The following is a 10,516-nucleotide window of genomic DNA, read 5'->3' as shown; positions in this document are numbered from 1 at the left end:
ATGCGTTCTTTATATTCTCAAAGTTTTTCTACAGACAGGCTAACATTCCTTTTCTTCTTCCGGGTAATCTTGACGTCCATTTTCGTTCATCTTCTTTTCTTCTTGCCTTCGTCTTCTCCTTCGAAAATGGTTCGTTCTTCTCAGAATTGTTTGTGTAGTAATCCTCTGAAATAACCTTATTTTTTTCTGAAGTTCGTCTGGTGAGTACCATGTTAGTCTCAAGTAAATGCATTTCTTTGTCTTCTTCATGCATATCTGCTTGATGCATATTTATGTAGCTCTGCATTCGCAAGGTTCCTACAGTGTTTGCCTTGGTTTGCATTCTTCTTCTCTTTATTTGTCTCTCCTCCATTCCTATTATCTTCTTCAGCTGCTCTCGCTGCCATTCTTCTCGTATACCTGGTTCTCTTGGTTTTCTACTTCTGCTTTCTTCTCGTGGTAACTCTCGTTGATTCTTCTCTGGTTGTACATTTATGCTCTGTACCTTTCCTTCGCTCTTCTCCGTGGTTTCTTCTTTCCTTTGTGCGGTTTCTTCTTTCTTCTCCTCCGGTTTCTCAGCTTCTTCTTGTGATAGTTCTTGTTGTCTTTCATGTTCTTCACTTTCCGTTCTCATTTCCTGAGTGACTTCTTGTTTTCCCTCACTTCTCACTCCTCTCAATTCTTTCAGAATTATTTTACAATTTTCATCTATTTTGTTTATGATCTCTTCTTTCATTTCCTCCATCTTCTCCTGATATTTATTCATTTCTTCCTTTTGTTCTTGATGACCTCTCCTTATTTCCTCCATCATTTCTCTATGTTTTGCTTCCTGTATCTCCCCCATTTTTCTCTCCAAATTTTCCATGAATCTCTGATATCGTTCCTCTTGCTCTTGCTTCTCTCTCTTCCTCTCTTCTTCCTGCTTCTTCTCCTTCTCCTCTCGTTCTTGTCTCTCTTTAATCTTCTCTTCCCCTTGCTTCTTAGCCATTTCTTCCATCTGCTTCTTATTTATTTCTTCCATCATCTTCTTCAACGTCTCTTCCTGCTTTCTCATCTCTTCCTGCCTCTCTTTCTTAGCTTCCTCGTCGCGTCTTCTAGCTTCTTCCTCCCGTTTTTCATCACGTATTCTAGCTTCTTCATCGCGCTTCCTGTTCTCTTCCAACCTCTCCTTTTTAGCTTCTTCATCGCGCTTTCTAGCTTCTTCATCGCGCTTTCTGTTCTCTTCTAATCTCTCCTTTTTAGCTTCTCCATCGCGCTTTCTAGCTTCTTCATCACGCTTTCTGTTTTCTTCCATCATTTCCTTTATAGCCTGCAACAATCCCTGGCGCTCTTCTTTCTGTCTTCTTTCTTTCTCTTCCTGCTCTTTTAGATATTTCTCTTGTTTCTCTTCTTGGTCTTTCCGATACTGTTCTTGTTCTTCTCGTTGTTCCCTTTGATACTCCTCAAATTGAGCTTTCAAATGGCTTAACGTCGTCATATTGATATTCAATTAGTATTCTAAATTCTAAAAATCCTAATAAACTCTATGGTTTCCCTAAATTCTCCACAACTCAAGTTCTCCAACAATGTCTCTCCCACTACTCCAATCAACAATATATATATTCAGCAAATACACAGGCAGGCTAGACTACTTGGATCCGATTCAGCTCACGATGTTGACCCAATCACACTAGGAAATATGAGGTACTTGTTCATGTACTTATGACTCCAATTCTTAACTGAAAATAACTCAAATAACCTCTTACAATCTATCTCTTACATCTAAGTTACATCTAAATAAATTGACATATTAGCAGTAATTTATCCTTCTTTCCTATTTCTGACTGCTATCAGCCATTTGCTGCTATCCTCTTCAGAGCAACCATCCATTTCTTCTTTCTCCTGTTCCATTATCTATACTGGGCATCTACTTGTTCTCACAGTCTAATATCTTGCTGTGTCCACTTCGATCCCATAAGATTATAACGCCTAACAGTCCAGTAAAGAAATTACCGTACAACATCTTCATTTCCATGTAATCAATCTGCTGTTACCATCAATAATTCCTCATCCATTAGTTTCTAAAATATCTCCTTCGTCTTACCCACTTCTCGAGTAAATTCTCCCGTTTTACTCTAATATTGCACCGAAGACCCGTCATTCAACTATCATCTCTGTCATCTTCTTACTAGGTTTCCCGATGTTTTCCTCATTCTTATCGTTACCTATGGGAATCGACCTCTTCACAGTTCTGTGTCGTATTCTTTCTCTTGACTTCCCACGACGACTTTCTCTTGAATTTCCACAAAAAACAATGTTTAGGGCTGCCGACTTCGGTTCGAAACCTCTATCTTCCGAATAGAAGAAGCGTTAAATTTACTAATATTTACTAATATTACTAAATTTACTATATATTGCCGGGCTGAGTAGCTCAGACGGTTGAAGGAACTCCCGTGGGACTAAATTCCGGCAACTTGATGCTTCCGAAAAAAGTAAAAGTAGTTTATGGGTCGTAAATCCAATAATATTAAAATTATCTTTACCGTATACCTGTCTTTATCAGTAATAACCTTCGAAATGTTGAAGTGGGCGGTCATTAACATTTTCACTCTATCACGGATCTGTTTGCATGCTTCCTGGGGAATGTTTTTGTATTCAGGAACAAAACAAACCTCTTTACATCACGCTGTCACGAATCTGGTGGAACACCGAGCACACCTCCATCATGAAAAGGGAGATAACTTATCGATTGTTATTCAACCTTCATCGCAAGTGTTGTGATAACAAGACTCTCCACTTCCATTCTTTGTGCAAATACTGGATACCAACTGTATCTAGGGATCACATGTTAGGCTGAAAAGTAGAAAATAAAAATAATGTTATTTGCTTTACGTCCCACTGACTACTTTTACGGTCTTCGGAGACGCCGAGGTGCCGGAATTTAGTCCCGCGGGAGTTCTTTTACGTGCCAGTAAATCTACCGACACGAGGCTGACGTATCTGAGCACCTTCAAATACCACCGGACTGAGCCAGGATCGAACCTGCCAAGTTGGGGTCAGAAGGCCAGCGCCTTAACCGTCTGAGCCACTCAGCCCGGCTGAAAGGTAGAATGACTTTTAATTTAATTATTACGATTATGTGTAAAGCCCGGATTTTTATGCAGTAATAGGTTAGAATTCAAACTAATTTGGTAAGCAGGAAGTGCCGGACACCCGCTCTTCCATAACGTAGCAGGATTGACACAAATTCTAGGGGATTCTGATGGACCGTACCCCTAATGTTTATGCAAACCTCATAGCACAATCGTTGTACAGGGTAGACTATACTTGTTACTCGCTTCAGTAAGTTAGCATTCTCTAATTTTAATGTGTCATCAAAAATCAAATCAAAATCACTTTATTTGCAAACGAGGTGTCTTAGTTCGGTGGTAAACGATACAGAAAAATACATTATCAACACTAAGTTTTAAATAAAAAAAGAACATTTCCTAAAATACAGTACTCTGTCCGTCTTAAATCCAACAAATTTGTTACACTCAAGGCTCGATTTACCGCAATCGGATCAACCGCGTTGCGGCTTAACCGCGATATCACAAACACTAAAAATGCACGAGTGTTAGGAGTTACAGTAATACAAAATTACAAAGGGTCGGGATAATATTTCCAGGGTGATGTTCTCCTCACCGAGAAAATTGTTTTGTGAAACTTGAGAAGCAAAATAAAGAAAATATGTTTCTCGGTTCAAAAGCAGAAAACCATGTGTGATTATTTTCAAAAACAGTGAAGTTAGGGAGTCTGAATATTTTTTCATTGTCTTGCACGAAAAGTGTTATTTGCTTGTCCACTTATTAATTGTGCTAAGTGTTACGTTTACTGCAACGTATTGGGTAGGTTAATAACAAACAATACAGTAGTATCATTTATTATCATTTTAACTGTACCTTCAGTACGTCTGTTTTTTCTTTCTTTTTTACTTTTTGCGGGTTAACCGCGATTTTACTTATCCGGGAAGCCTTAAAGCTACATTATCCCGGTTAAAAGAAAGTTGAGTGTAGTTATGAAATTACCCCCTAGGCATGATCTTCTAGAATGATCTTGTGTGAAGAAAAAGATTGTCAAAAACGAACAAACGTTTGATTAGTACCTGTAAGCATGTTTTACATCCGGCTTATTGACTGGTCAGTAATGAGGCGTCCTGTTCATACGGTCCCAGGTTCGACTGCATGTCGGGTCAGCAATTTTAACCTCGTTTGGTTTAATCAGTCGCCACTTAGGGCTGTCACCCAGGTGGGAGATTCTCTACCAGTTCTTTACCTAGTCTTTTCTTAAATGGAGGGCTGCCTGGCCGAGGTGGTAAAGGCGTGTTCGGTTCGCCAGGAAGGACGTGGGTTTGAATCCCCGCCAGGAAGTCGTAAAATTTAAGAAACGAGATTTACACTTCCGGAGGTACATATGGCCCTGAGGTTCACTCAGCCTACACCTAAAATGAGTACCAGGTTAATTTCTGGGGGGCAAAGGTGGCCGGGCGCAGAGCTAACCACTCTCCCCAATCACGTGCGGAGGTTACGATTGGTGGAAACCTTTACATTCTACCCCTCCAAGGGCCTTCATGGCCTGCACGGAGAAGACCTTGCTTTGCCTTGCTTTCTTAAATGCTTTCAAAGAACTTGGAGATTTCTTAAACATCTCCCCACCTTCTCTTTCTAGAAACCAATATTTTATATGTATTTATTTTTATTTTATTTAAGGTTATATTATTAAAATCAATCATGTTGACAATTGGGCTACAGTGAGAATTGATGGAAGAATGAGTTCTCGGTTCAGGGTATATCAGGGATTACACAAGGCTCTAATCTTTCACCTTTGTTGTTCGTAGTTTACATGGATCATCTGCTGAAAGGTATAAAGTGACAGGGAGGGATTCAGTTAAGTAGAATGTAATAAACAGTCTGGTCTATGCTGACGACTTGGTCTTAATGGCAGATTGTGCAGAAAGCCTGCAGTCTAATATCTTGCAACTTGAAAATAGGCGCAATGAGTATGGTATGAAAATTAGCCTATCGAAGACTAATTTGATGTCGGTAGGTAAGAAATTCAACAGAACTGAATGTCAGATTGGTGATAAAAAGCTGGAACAGGTCGATATTTTCAAGTATTTAGGATGTGTGTTCTCCCAAGATGGTAATATAGTAAGTGAGATTGAATCAAGGTGCAGTAAAGCTAATGCAGTGAGCTCGCAGTTGCGATCAGTAGTATTCTGTAAGAAGGAAGTCAGCTCCCAGACGAAACTATCTTTACATCGGTCTGTTTTCAGAACAACTTTGCTTTACGGGAGCGAAAGCTGGGTGGACTCAGGATATCTTATTCATAAGATATAAGTAACAGACATGGAAGTAGCTAGAATGATTGCTGGTACAAACAGGTGCGAACAATGGCAGGATGGTACTCGGAATGAGGAGATAAAGGCTAATTTAGGAATGAACTCTGTGGATGAAGCTGTAAGCATAAATCGGCTTCGGTTGCGGAGTCATGTGAGGCGAATGGAGGAGGATAGGTTACCTAGGAGAATAATGGACTCTGTTAAGGGGGTAAGAGCAGTAGAGGCAGATAAAGATGACGATGGTTAGATCCTGTTTCCAACGATTTAAAGATAAGATGTATAGAACTAAATGAGGCACTAGTTGCAAATAGAGGATTTGGCGACATTTTGTAAATTCTCAGAGGCTTGCAGACTGAACGCTCTAAGACATAACGATCTATAATGATGTATGTATGTATGTATGTATGTATGTATGTATGTATGTATGTATGTATGTATGTATGTATGTATGTATTTAATGAACCCTTTAGGTCCATATTGAGGGATACCTACCTTCCTTACCTATCAGCAAAGTTCATGAGATCTGTCTCTTGGGTCATTTCGGGTTCTTCGTCACTTGCTGAGGTAAAGGTAGGGTTCATTAATTCTAATCTATCTACCGGAATGAAAGGTCTGTTTAAAAGATTCCTATTTATTCAGGAAAATTCTGAAGCATGTCAATGGTATCATAGAAGTCAATTGTGTCCACTGGACACCACAATCATTTTTACATAAATGTCAGAACACTGGTGTGAGACTTTAACGTAATTGCCTGATGGGCATTCTTACTAGAAACCATTGTCTCAATTATTAATCATTTAAGAAAGGAAAGTCTGGAAATCCTTAAATTCGGCTTCCATGTGAGACCACATGTACCATCATAGTGATTCGTTATGGTCCAGCCCTCGTAACACGAACTCTGGACTCTGAGTATAATTAAGGCCGTCCAATCGGTGTGTGCCACACAGTGGTTCTACGGCATGGACCCTTAATTGAATCGATGTGACCTGCGTCTATGTCATGGACCGACATCTAATCTTCTAAGTTACTTTAAAGTCATTGTGGATGATGACCGCAAGGAAATGATGCTACGATGGCATATGGCCCTAATCTAAGTCACTGAGGTTGATGACCCCCTGACCATCCAAGTTTCTAGGCTGAAGGCTAAACACAATTAAGTTACATCGGTTTATGACCAAAGTTCCACTTTACTATCCCCAGCACATTCACTGCTCAATCGATCAAAGTTCAATAATTACAACAATAGCAATGCTCACAAACTTAGTGGCAGAAAAATCCATTTCCTTCGGATATGTCCCCTTAATCGTTACTTTACATGTTAACATTCCCCAGGAAACAAACTAAAATTTCCAGAATGCATCTCCAAGTTATTCGCTTGATTAAAGTTATTTCAAAATGCGGTTTCACTGAATTTAATAATTAAATAAATTTAAATGATTTAACGAAATGTTAAAGATCAGTAAATTTTATCTCCACGGACTCTGGTTTCTTCACAAATTCCTACGCAGCTGTGATGTGAGTTCCATATTGCGATGTTTATCTGGCTGGAAAAGAATTTTACATAATTCATGCCCAGCTATATATATCCTATCTCGTGATATCATGCTTAAAAATCTAATCTAGTCCTAACCGTTATTAACACTTGGATATCCTAATAATCTACGCACAAACCAAACAACTCGCCATATAATTACGATGTCATATCTCGTCATTACCATTATGAATTTTGCACACCCCTCACAGACAAACCGATCATCACGACCATCGCTCTATATTTTGGACAACCCTGAAATTGGGTTACTCTGTTCCTTATACTCAAAGTTCGTGATTTCAAAAGTTCATTACATCCCCAATTACAGTATTTCACAATACTCAGATCATTACCGGCTATGAATTTCAACTAAATCCAGCATTTTAACGTTTCCCCTGGCCGAGAATTACAGTACAATCTCAAGTCCACTCCTTTCCCGCTATCATAGCTGAGCTCTCTCATCCCCCCAAGCTCGCTTGGCAGTTACAGGAACCACCTGGTTTATTCACAGTTGACTGACTTCTCAAAATGCTCCCTTTAAACTCTGCCGACATGATTAAACAAATACGATATTCTAACCAACAAAATGCTAGATTATGCTTCAAGATGCCCATACTAATTATACGCGTCGCCAATTGATACCGCTATGGATATCTATGAATTTCTTTCCATTCCCAACATTATAAAATATTCCTCGGGCTATCATGTCCCGGCTTCAAATGACAGGACTCTAACCTGATTCACACATCTCATCTCAACTCGTATAAACATTCCTCGGGCTTCCGTGTCCCGGCTTCAATGACAGGTCCAACCTGATTCACAAAACTAACCTCTGTTTCCCAGCTCCACAATTATCATCGACAAAGAACTGGAATAAAATCCTCACTAGAAATCCCGACGTCTAATATCGCACAATGCATTAATCATGAATAACTTCGCATAAATGATATCGTATTTAATAACTTGATTTTTACGAGAAATGACTGAAACATTCTACTAGATCTTTTATTGTCAGTCAGACACAGTTTAGAATGGGCATAGAAAAACGTTTCTCTCCGTGACCAAATTCATCACCCTTGGCTCTCACCCGACAGCGCGCTTCCACTCGATTGAAAATGAGTGACCATGGATTATTATTATTAACGTCAAATTGCAGACAGAAGAATTTTACGTCGAATGAACATCTTAATTTGACATCACAAAATATAGGCAGTACACTCACACGGATGACGATCTACATTGGACGTGATATCACTTCGGAACCCTATTCAATAACTTTCTACAACATTATACGGCACTCGCAAGACTTCAAAAATTTATCCAAGTGGAAAATAAAACAAATGACTCTTTTAGTCGTACTCTCACATTTACAAAACTTAGTAGGGTGACCACTGCGTCGTATATCCCCATTCAAATACACTTTAAGAAATCACGAGATAGGATATAAGAGGTAGTAAGATGGAAAGTCACCTACCTCATGTCTTCATGCCAGTATTCGTCTTAGGGCTCACCTGCGACCCTGGCATTTTATTTAGCCATTTTTACATTCATGGCTTCACAATTTATTATTATTTCTTCAGGTTTCCTGGAATAAAGCATTAAAAAAAAAGAAAATACCCTTCACTTGTTTGCTTGAACGCACACGATGGACTATAATTATTTCCGCACACGAATTACTTAATCACATTAGAATTTATTCAGTACTTTGACCGTCCTATCTGGTATAATTATTTCACTCAAGAAAACTATCTCCTCATGGAGTCAAGACTTAGCCGCAATGGCTAAAATCTGCAGTTGAACTCAGTCTACTTTCGTTGGTTTGATTTCGCAGAGCAGCTCAACAATTTTCGTCCGCTTTGTATCACAAATGCCGGAGAAGGAAGCTTCGTCATGGCGTCCCTTCGTATTTATAGCAGTTACCCCCTCTCTTCGGATCTCTCCCTTTTGCCGCCAAGAAAATTTCTGTAAATTTTCTGACTTACCTAAACTGTAATTTCAAGAGTTTTGAAAGTGATTACATGCTTGCTACATTTCTGGCGGTAGTGTTCACGGACATTTAAAATTTTACGGGTTCGATTTGTGAGATGATTGACCCCCATTGATAGGCACTATATTTTTTGACTTGGCGTGGTCACGCCATGTACACGCGCTTTGAAATAGTTCATAAAAATGACTTGAGATTCTTCCGCCGTCGACACGTGTGGTTGACGTCACGTACCCCAGAGCGTGGGACCGAAGGTAATCACCCCCTCGTCACGTGTCAAATCCATGCTATCAAGAATCCAACTTTTAGTTTAATTGTTACATTATGCATAATTTTCTTAGGGCACAAAAGTCATGGGTTCAGTATGTATGTATGTATGTATGTATGTATGTATGTATGTATGTATGTATGTATGTATGTATGTATGTAATTTGTTTTATTTAATCCGTTTACTCTCCAAGGTTAGTTTTCCCCGCGGACTCAGAGGGTGAGATATTTCATTGGGGGTACAACTGGGAAGGAGGACCAGTGCTTCGCCCAGGCGGCCTACCTGCTCTGCTGAACAGGGGCTTTATTCGGGATGGGAAGATTGGAAGGGATAGGCGAGGAACAGGGAAGGAAGCGGCCGTGGCCTTCAGTTAGGTACCATCGCAGCATTTGCCTGGAGGAGAAGTGGGGAAACCAGGGACACTTCGAAAATGGCCGAGGTGGGAATCGACCCCTTCTACTCAGTTGATCTCCGGAGGCTGAGTGGACCATTTTCCAGCCCTCGTACTACTTTTGAAATTTCGTGGCATAGACGGGAAACGAACCCGAGTCTCCGAGGGTTGCAGCTAATCACACTAGCCAATACACCACAGAGGTGGACTAGACCTTTTCATGGAAAAGTAACATACAAACTGAGAAATATAACCAATGCATAAAAAGAACACAATCTACATAAATAAGGGGGTCCGTTGTCTGCAATTTCGTTTGTTTTGCCGAATTTTTACATGTTTGTCCGTTTTAGGTCAACTCAAGACCGTGTCAGTGGTTTTTATTTCTCGTGTCTGTCTGTTCCACCATCACTGCAGAACGGCTGGATAGATATCGATCAATCTTCACATTTAGAGTATACTCATCACGGGGATGGTTTTGGTTTGCGTATGATTTAAAAATTACTATTTTCTGAGTGTCTCACGCTCCGCATTGGGTGACAGACAGACCGACAATGAACCTATAGGTGACCATGGCAACGTCTCTGACTGCTTATCAGCAGGGAGGTAACGTATTGCCATTTTCCACATTATCCTATCAACTCGTGGTTGTTCCTTGGGTAGAATGCAAGAGAGACGTCAATCAGGCATTCTGCGGGATATTGACGGAATACCGTTGGAGGTTACGATCGTCCTCGAACAGCACCAAGGGCTGCTGTTAATATTTGAGTAGTATCGCGGAGTGTAGCCCATTATTTCACACTGTTTTTCTATTGTAATTCTGTTTTCCGCTTTAATTTCATTAATCTGCCTTATTTCTTTAGGCTTAAGAAGTAATAACACCATAAGTCATCTTCTTATCTGTTTACCTTTGAATCACTGCACCTAAACTTCTCCTCTGTTACCGCCTTCTTATATCCGTAACTCATACCACCATAATTTATTGAGGGGCATTTTATTTTCCAATA

This window comes from Anabrus simplex, chromosome 12 (assembly GCF_040414725.1).
Source record: "Anabrus simplex isolate iqAnaSimp1 chromosome 12, ASM4041472v1, whole genome shotgun sequence".
Taxonomy (NCBI): domain Eukaryota; kingdom Metazoa; phylum Arthropoda; class Insecta; order Orthoptera; family Tettigoniidae; genus Anabrus; species Anabrus simplex.
The sequence above is the reverse complement of the archived record's forward strand: the minus strand, read 5'-3'. Positions refer to the sequence as shown.